Source organism: Panulirus ornatus, chromosome 12 (genome assembly GCF_036320965.1).
Source record: "Panulirus ornatus isolate Po-2019 chromosome 12, ASM3632096v1, whole genome shotgun sequence".
Lineage (NCBI taxonomy): Eukaryota > Metazoa > Arthropoda > Malacostraca > Decapoda > Palinuridae > Panulirus > Panulirus ornatus.
Window position 1 is genome coordinate 67781327 of NC_092235.1, and position 9792 is coordinate 67791118.

Consider the following 9792-nt stretch of genomic DNA (forward strand, 5'->3'; position numbering starts at 1 on the left):
TGTTAGCGAGGTAGCGTTAAGAACAGAGGACTGGGCCTTTGAGGGAACATCCTAACCTGGCCCCCTTCTCTGTTACTTCTTTTGGAAAAAAAAAAAATATTGATTTTTAATATATTAATTATTAATATATTAATATTATTAATATATATATTAATATATATATATATATTAATATATTAATTTTTTTTTTTTTTACTTTGTCGCTGTCTCCCGTGTTAGCGAGGGTAGCACAAGGAGACAGACGAAAGAATGGTCCAACCCACCCACATATACATGTATATACATACACGCCCACACACGCACATATACATACCTATATATATACATACATATACATAGAGACATATACATATATTTTTTTTTTTTTTTTTTTTTTTTTTTTGCTTTGTCGCTGTTTCCCGCGTTTGCGAGGTAGCGCAAGGAAACAGACGAAAGAAATGGCCCAACCCACCCCCATACACATGGATATACATACGTCCACACACGCAAATATACATACCTACACAGCTTTCCATGGTTTACCCCAGACGCTTCACATGCCCTGATTCAATCCACTGATAGCACGTCAACCCCGGTATACCACATCGATCCAATTCACTCTATTCCTTGCCCTCCTTTCACCCTCCTGCATGTTCAGGCCCCGACCACACAAAATCTTTTTCACTCCATCTTTCCACCTCCAATTTGGTCTCCCACTTCTCCTCGTTCCTTCCACCTCCGACACATATATCCTCTTGGTCAATCTTTCCTCCCTCATTCTCTCCATGTGCCCAAACCATTTCAAAACACCCTCTTCTGCTCTCTCAACCACGCTCTTTTTATTTCCACACATCTCTCTTACCCTTACGTTACTTACTCGATCAAACCACCTCACACCACATATTGTCCTCAAACATCTCATTTCCAGCACATCCATCCTCCTGCGCACAGCTCTATCCATAGCCCACGCCTCGCAACCATACAACATTGTTGGAACCACTATTCGTTCAAACATACCCATTTTTGCTTTCCGAGATAATGTTCTCGACTTCCACACATTCTTCGAGGCTCCCAGGATTTTCGCCCCCTCCCCCACCCTATGATCCACTTCCGCTTCCATGGTTCCATCCGCTGCCAGATCCACTCCCAGATATCTAAAACACTTTACTTCCTCCAGTTTTGCTCCATTCAACTTACCTCCCAATTGACTAGACCCTCAACCCTACTGTACCTAATAACCTTGCTCTTATTCACATTTACTCTTAACTTTCTTTTTTCACACACTTTACCAAACTCAGTCACCAGCTTCTGCAGTTTCTCACATGAATCAGCCACCAGCGCTGTATCATCAGCGAACAACAACTGACTCACTTCCCAAGCTCTCTCATCCCTAACAGACTTCATACTTGCCCCTCTTTCCAAAACTCTTGCATTTACCTCCCTAACAACCCCATCCATAAACAAATTAAACAACCATGGAGACATCCCACACCCCTACCGCAAACCTACATTCACTGAGAACCAATCACTTTCCTCTCTTCCTACACGTACACATGCCTTACATCCTCGATAAAAACTTTTCACTGCTTCTAACAACTTTCCTCCCACACCATATATTCTTAATACCTTCCACAGAGCATCTCTATCAACTCTATCATGAACCTTCTCCAGATCCATAAATGCTACATACAAATCCATTTGCTTTTCTAAGTATTTCTCATATATATATATATATATATATATATATATATATATATATATATATATATATATATATATATATATATATATATATATATTTTTATTATTTTTATTATACTATGTCTACATATTTTACTCCACTTTGATAAACCTTTTAGAGTTCGAGTGAGCCGAGTCTTATATAAAAAGGAAGGCCGAGGCGATAGTTTGTATCTGGACTGCCAGAAACCTTTGACACTGCAGCATGGGAGGACGAGGAAGAATCTATATCACTCAAGGAGGAATAATGGGAAAATTTCTTCAATGGATAGAGCACCATCTCAGGGGAGGGGAATTAAGGACGCATGTTAGAGCAACTTTCTTCGAGTGGGTTAAAGTGACCAGTGAAATGCCACAGGGTTATGTTTAAGGACTATTATTATTCTTGGCCCGTGTAAAAGTGAGGTGATAAGCCTAGAATCCTAAATGACCAACCAATTATGTAAGACATTTATCGAGTGATGCCAGAATGAAGTCTGATCGACAGTTTCTTTTTAAGATGCGGGTTTCCTTCATGCTAGAAAAAGGTCTTCAGTAGTAACCTTCACTTTATTAATAAATACATGACAACAATTCAGTAGTACCTTATAAAATCCTATCAATATGTTAACAAAATCTAATTTGCTATTTATTCAACAAGAACTACAGCCACTTTTGGGGTATGGCTCTTACAAATTCATTTTCAAGTATCTATCGTTATAGTAATGTTTTCCATGTCATTTGCAGCATTCTCAGTAAACAATCTCAGAAGGTTTTCATAAGATAACAGGGAAGCTTAAGAGCTTCTACAATGTAAAATATTAAATGAAATCTGATACAACAAGGAAGACAAAATGTAGAGAGATGTACAGATGTCACCAACTGAGACAATTTTCAGAGTAAAAACCTTTTCATGTTAAAATCTTCATCTTCCTCATACTCTCAGAATAACTTGCATCATATTATATTCCTTTCTGTAGTTACAGCACCTTGCATCCTTATGATTAACTTTATTACTGATGGGATGGTGATGGAGGTGAATGTGGAGGCCTTGGAGAGGAAATGATTACAGTCTATTAGGAGCAGGGATAAGCAAAGATGAGTCAGCTGCTGCTTGCATGACAATGCTTTGGTAGCAAATTCTAAAGAAAAACTCCAAAAGATGGTTTATGAGTTTTGGAGAGTGTGTGAAAGGAGAAAGTTTGGTTAACATGATTAATAGAAAGGTTATTACATTTGGTAGTAGAGAGAGAGAGGTTGAGTGGAGTACAAGTCAGAATGGAGAGAACGTTAAGGAAATGGAATGACTAAGACAGCAGATGGAACCATGGGAGCTCTGAGAAACCAAAGAATACAATGAAGTCAGTGTCTGTAAAGGGAAAACATGGGTATATTTGATGGTATAGTATTCCTGTTGGGTTATATGGATGCAAGGTATTGACCCAGGATGAAAGGGGGTGGATGTGTTGGAAATTAAATGTCTTAAGAGCTGCAGAAGCCCCTGGCAAAACAGTCCTGGCAATGCGATGACCCTTTCAGAAAGAGGTCATGGGGTAATCATAACATATATAGGTGTGTGTGTGTGTGTGTGTGTGTGGAAGGAAAGGTCACTGTCTGTTAAGGCAAACACAGATGTGTTTGAAAGTTGGACTGCCATGGTGTAACAGTTAACATTGCTGACCATGACACATTCACAAGCAGCCTGAAGTAAAGTAAATAAGTTCAAATCCTGGTTGCAGCATTTGGCTTGCAGTTAACCAAGCTGTTCATACTCCCATAAGGGTTGGTCGATAAACTGGGTCTTAGGCTAGGTTTTACATTTTTTTTTTTTTTCAAACTATTCGCCATTTCCCGTGTTAGCGAGGTAGCGTTAAGAACAGAGGACTGGGCCTTTGAGGGAACATCCTAACCTGGCCCCCTTCTCTGTTACTTCTTTTGGAAAAAAAAAAAATATTGATTTTTAATATATTAATTATTAATATATTAATATTATTAATATATATATTAATATATATATATATATTAATATATTAATTTTTTTTTTTTTTACTTTGTCGCTGTCTCCCGTGTTAGCGAGGTAGCACAAGGAGACAGACGAAAGAATGGTCCAACCCACCCACATATACATGTATATACATACACGCCCACACACGCACATATACATACCTATATATATACATACATATACATAGAGACATATACATATATTTTTTTTTTTTTTTTTTTTTTTTTTTATACTTTGTCGCTGTCTCCCGCGTTTGCGAGGTAGCGCAAGGAAACAGACGAAAGAAATGGCCCAACCCCCCCCCATACACATGTACATACACACGTCCACACACGCAAATATACATACCTACACAGCTTTCCATGGTTTACCCCAGATGCTTCACATGCCTTGATTCAATCCACTGACAGCACGTCAAACCCTGTATACCACATCGCTCCAATTCACTCTATTCCTTGCCCTCCTTTCACCCTCCTGCATGTTCAGGCCCCGATCACACAAAATCTTTTTCACTCCATCTTTCCACCTCCAATTTGGTCTCCCTCTTCTCCTCGTTCCCTCCACCTCCGACACATATATCCTCTTGGTCAATCTTTCCTCACTCATTCTCTCCATGTGCCCAAACCATTTCAAAACACCCTCTTCTGCTCTCTCAACCACGCTCTTTTTATTTCCACACATCTCTCTTACCCTTACGTTACCTACTCGATCAAACCACCTCACACCACACATTGTCCTCAAACATCTCATTTCCAGCACATCCATCCTCCTGCGCACAACTCTATCCATAGCCCACGCCTCGCAACCATACAACATTGTTGGAACCACTATTCCTTCAAACATACCCATTTTTGCTTTCCGAGATAATGTTCTCGACTTCCACACATTTTTCAAGGCTCCCAAAATTTTCGCCCCCTCCCCCACCCTATGATCCACTTCCGCTTCCATGGTTCCATCCGCTGACAGATCCACTCCCAGATATCTAAAACACTTCACTTCCTCCAGTTTTTCTCCATTCAAACTCACCTCCCAATTGACTTGACCCTCAACCCTACTGTACCTAATAACCTTGCTCTTATTCACATTTACTCTTAACTTTCTTCTTCCACACACTTTACCAAACTCAGTCACCAGCTTCTGCAGTTTCTCACATGAATCAGCCACCAGCGCTGTATCATCAGCGAACAACAACTGACTCACTTCCCAAGCTCTCTCATCCCCAACAGACTTCATACTTGCCCCTCTTTCCAGGACTCTTGCATTTACCTCCCTAACAACCCCATCCATAAACAAATTAAACAACCATGGAGACATCACACACCCCTGCCGCATATATACATATATACACATGCATATATTCATACTTGCTGTCTTGCTGGCACTAACCTGCCCCACACGAAACAGCATAGCTACCCCCTGCTTCAGAGTTGTATGATACAAGTCTTGGGCCCTAAATGCAAAATAGTGGAAGAGAGGTAAATGTGTTGGAAGTGAAGTGCCTGAGAACAAGATGTGGTGTCTGGAAGTTTGATGATGTAAGGAATGACAAGTATGAGTGAGGCGTGGTTGTAAGTATGGATTGATTGAGAGAGTTGACCAAGATGTTTTGAAATGATTTGGTCACATGAAGAGGGTAAGTGAAGAAAGACTGACTAAGAAGTTCTATGTCATGTGAAAGGAGCACAAGAGGGAAGGGAAGACCAAAATGGAGATGAAAAGATGGAATGAAAGAGGCTTTGGGGTGATGAAGCATAAACATTCAAGAGGGTGAGAGGCATGTATTGAACAGAGTAAATTGGAGCATTATGGTTTATAGTGGTCAGGAGGCATCCACAGAATGTTATGTGGGGCCCGACAGTGAATGGTGGGCTGTGGCTTTGTTGTACATGACATATAGAGAGTGGATGTGAAGAAATGAGGCCAGTGATTGTCTGTCCCTGGTGCTATCTCATTAGAGTGAGACACAACATAGAAGTATTGAAAAAAATGTGTGTGTATGTATGTGAGTTCTATTTAAGATTACTATAAGTGTGTTTATAGGGAGACAGTTTTACATTTGTGTTTCCCTTTTATTAGCTTCGTATAGATGTATTTATTCACAACTGTCTCAAGACCATTTCTAGGGAACAGTCCTAGTATTAACCAGGACCTTTTTCTAAAGGTTCCTGCAGCCCAAGGCTGTGATACTTCCAGTAGCAGGAAAATTGACTCTCAGAATAAAAAATTCTTGGATGAAACTGCACTGCTAATGACAGCCTCACAAAAGGTGACTTTTCACATGTAGTGTAACTTCTTGAAGGCAGAGCCTGGTAACACCTGTATACTTGTATGTTTTGAGCATGTATGTGTTAGTCATTACCTACCATATTTGTGCAAGAGTTTTGGAAAGAGGGGCAAGTATGAAGTCTGTTGTGGATGAGAGAGCTTGGGAAGTGAGTCAGTTGTTGTTTGCTGATGATACAGCGCTGGTGGCTGATTCATGTGAGAAACTGCAGAAGCTGGTGACCGAGTTTGGTAAAGTGTGTGAAAGAAGAAAGTTAAGAGTAAATGTGATTAAGAGCAAGGTTATTAGGTACAGTAGGGTTGAGGGTCAAGTCAATTGGGAGGTAAGTTTGAATGGAGAAAAACTGGAGGAAGTAAAGTGTTTTAGATATCTGGGAGTGGATCTGGCAACGGATGGAACCATGGAAGCGGAAGTGGATCATAGGGTGGGGGAGGGGGCGAAAATCCTGGGAGCCTTGACGAATGTGTGGAAGTCGAGAACATTATCTCGGAAAGCAAAAATGGGTATGTTTGAAGGAATAGTGGTTCCAACAATGTTGTATGGTTGCGAGGCGTGGGCTATGGATAGAGTTGTGCGCAGGAGGATGGATGTGCTGGAAATGAGATGTTTGAGGACAATGTGTGGTGTGAGGTGGTTTGATCGAGTAAGTAACATAAGGGTAAGAGAGATGTGTGGAAATAAAAAGAGCGTGGTTGAGAGAGAGCAGAAGAGGGTGTTTTGAAATGGTTTGGGAACATGGAGAGAATGAGTGAGGAAAGATTGACCAAGAGGATATATGTGTCGGAGGTGGAGGGAACGAGGAGAAGTGGGAGACCAAATTGGAGGTGGAAAGATGGAGTGAAAAAGATTTTGTGTGATCGGGGCCTGAACATGCAGGAGGGTGAAAGGAGGGCAAGGAATAGAGTGAATTGGATTGATGTGGTATACCGGGGTTGACGTGCTGTCAGTGGATTGAATCAGGGCATGTGAAGCGTCTGGGGTAAACCATGGAAAGCTGTGTAGGTATGTATATTTGCGTGTGTGGACGTGTATGTATATACATGTGTATGGGGGTGGGTTGGGCCATTTCTTTCGTCTGTTTCCTTGTGCTACCTCGCAAACGCGGGAGACAGCGACAAAGCAAAAAAAAAAAAAAAAAAAAAAAAAAAATTTGTGCATTTGATGAGGGAGCTTTACTTTCATGGGCCACACATCCTGTCCTTGCACTTTATGTATGTATGTGTATTTGTACATATGTGTATGCACATGTATGTGTGGTGGCACTCACACACATGCTTGCATGCAAGCACACATAAATGCATGCCTGGAAACAAGCACATAAAGTACATCACCACTCTAAAGATGTTGACATTTCTCTACTGCTTTTGCTGTTATCAACTGACAGCCTTTTCCAAGTGACAGGTCTCTAAAATATAATCATAATTCCAAAGAATTCAATTTGTACATCAGTGGTCTATCATTTGAAATATTGTGGGCAACTTCACTGAGCCTATGGAACTCCTCAGGCTACCTTTTTTATTATCATTTCACACCCAAAAGCCTTTTAAAGACAAAAGGCCAGAGCAGAGCAGGGAATGAATGGCACACTTGATATATGACACCAAGATGAAGATGCAGGTGTCTCCCTCTGGGATGCATTTCCTCAACAAATAGGTTTCAAATGTTAATTGTAGGCATGGAACAAAATTGCAAGTCCTTGTCAGGGAGAGGAGGTACAATTCTGACACAAAACTCCCATCATTCAAACAATTTCAATCAAACTATCCATCAGACTCATTGTCTACCAAATAACATTAATTTGGTTTCCCCTGTTTCCTCTAATAGATACAGATAAATGTACGGTAAGAGCAAGTGAAATACTTTCTAAAAATCAGGGAAATAAGCTCAAAAGATAGTAACCTTTGCTGCTTATGAAGCAAACAAACTGTATGAAAAGTTTATTTCTCATAAGCAGCACTGTGTTGAAACATATCTAATTCAGTTATAGCAAAACTGATCTGCTATAAATAACGGTATAAATGAAACGATGATTAACCCTCTTCTAACATGAATAACAAGGCTAAAAATTTTGTGGTGCTCTAATTATCCTCAAAAATGGATGAATAAGCTAAAAATTCTGTGGTGCTATAATTGTCCCTAAAAATGGATATTTTCAAGAGACTTAACAAGGCTAAAAATTTTGTGGTGCTCTAACTGTCAAAAAAAAAAAAAAAAAATGGATATCTTCAAGAGACTGACTCTTTTTCATTCATGGAAGGTAACCCTAATTACTGTATGTGATTTTAACAGAAAAATCATAACTATAAAATGACATGAAACAATATTAGTTGAAAAAAGGATCAACATCAATAATGAACATGGCATTTAACAGTTTCAAGTATAAGATCGTTAAAAGGAAAGAAGAAAAGTAATACAAGGAATTTCCATCACTGCTTTACAGATTAAAGGTGCAAGACACTCACACCACACCTTCGTTCCAGTTATAATTATATACTCATCCCTGAAAATAGTATCTATAAACTAAGAGCTGAAATGGCTTCTTCCTTAATCATTAGTTGAAGCAAGTGCAATATTTTTCATGTAAAGCAGGAGCAAATTTTCAAATATTGATAATGAAATGATGGTAAAAGTCTTGCATGAGATATAGTGCAGCAAAGCAGCAGAAGTGGATGTGACTGCAGTTGAACATCTTCAGAAAATGGGGTGACTGTGTTGTTAATTAGTTACTTAGGATTTTTAACGTACATATCTTAGGTTCATGGCAAGGTGACTAAGGATTGATGGAATACCTGTATAATGCCATTGTATAGGGGGAAGGAAAACAAACTGAATGTTTGAATTACAGAGATATAAGTTTACTAAATGTACCTGATAAGTTGAATGGGAGAGTGGTGACTGATATGGCAGTGGCATGCACAGAGCATCAGCCTCAGGTGGTGCAATGGGATTTAAAGGATGGTGTAGGATGCGTGGATCGTATGTTTGCAACACATGTACTGCAGCGTTATAGAGACCTGCATGCTGCTCTAATCCATAGGGCAGAGTCGGAAGTTCTCTTAATAGTTTAGTTTTGCTATAAAGTATAACATGCATAATGGACAGGAACTGCATGAATTCAGATGCCTTTCTAACATCAGAAATGGAGCAAAACTTGGGTAACAAGAAAAGCTCCAAAGATCAGGAGAAATGATGTGCAAAACCTTTATGAAATGAAAATAATAAGTGAGGCCTGTTAAAAATCAAAGATAGGGAATGTTCTGATGAGGTAGAAAGGGTATGAAGTGCTGTCAATGGACTGAACTGGGGCATGTGAAACAGCTGAAGGAAACTATGGCCTCATGGCTTTGGTGCATTACACATGACAGCTAGAATTAATGTGAATGAAAGAAGCCTTAGCATTAGCTCTTCCTCACTAAGGTGGAAAACTGTGAAGATACAAAAAAAACACACAATTAAACAAGGATGTACCCAAAGTCTCTAATCCCAAGCAGAACTTGCAATATATGTGTAAAAGATTCTGTCACCCGGCAGGAGTGGAGGTATACTGCTAACAATATGTCAGCAACTCTACCTGATGACATAAAAGTACCATTAACTCCCCCTTCTTGGAAGACAATATAACAAAGAAGAAATTTCCTCTAAAATACTCCTAAAAAGATAAGATTTCACTGGACAGAGTACGTTATGATGAACAAATCATCGATCTTGATGGATGATGGGAAACAAACTTATGGTGAAGAAACAAGCTAACATGATAGGGGTAACTCAGGCACAGAGAAGTTGGCATAATGTATCTTTACAGGAG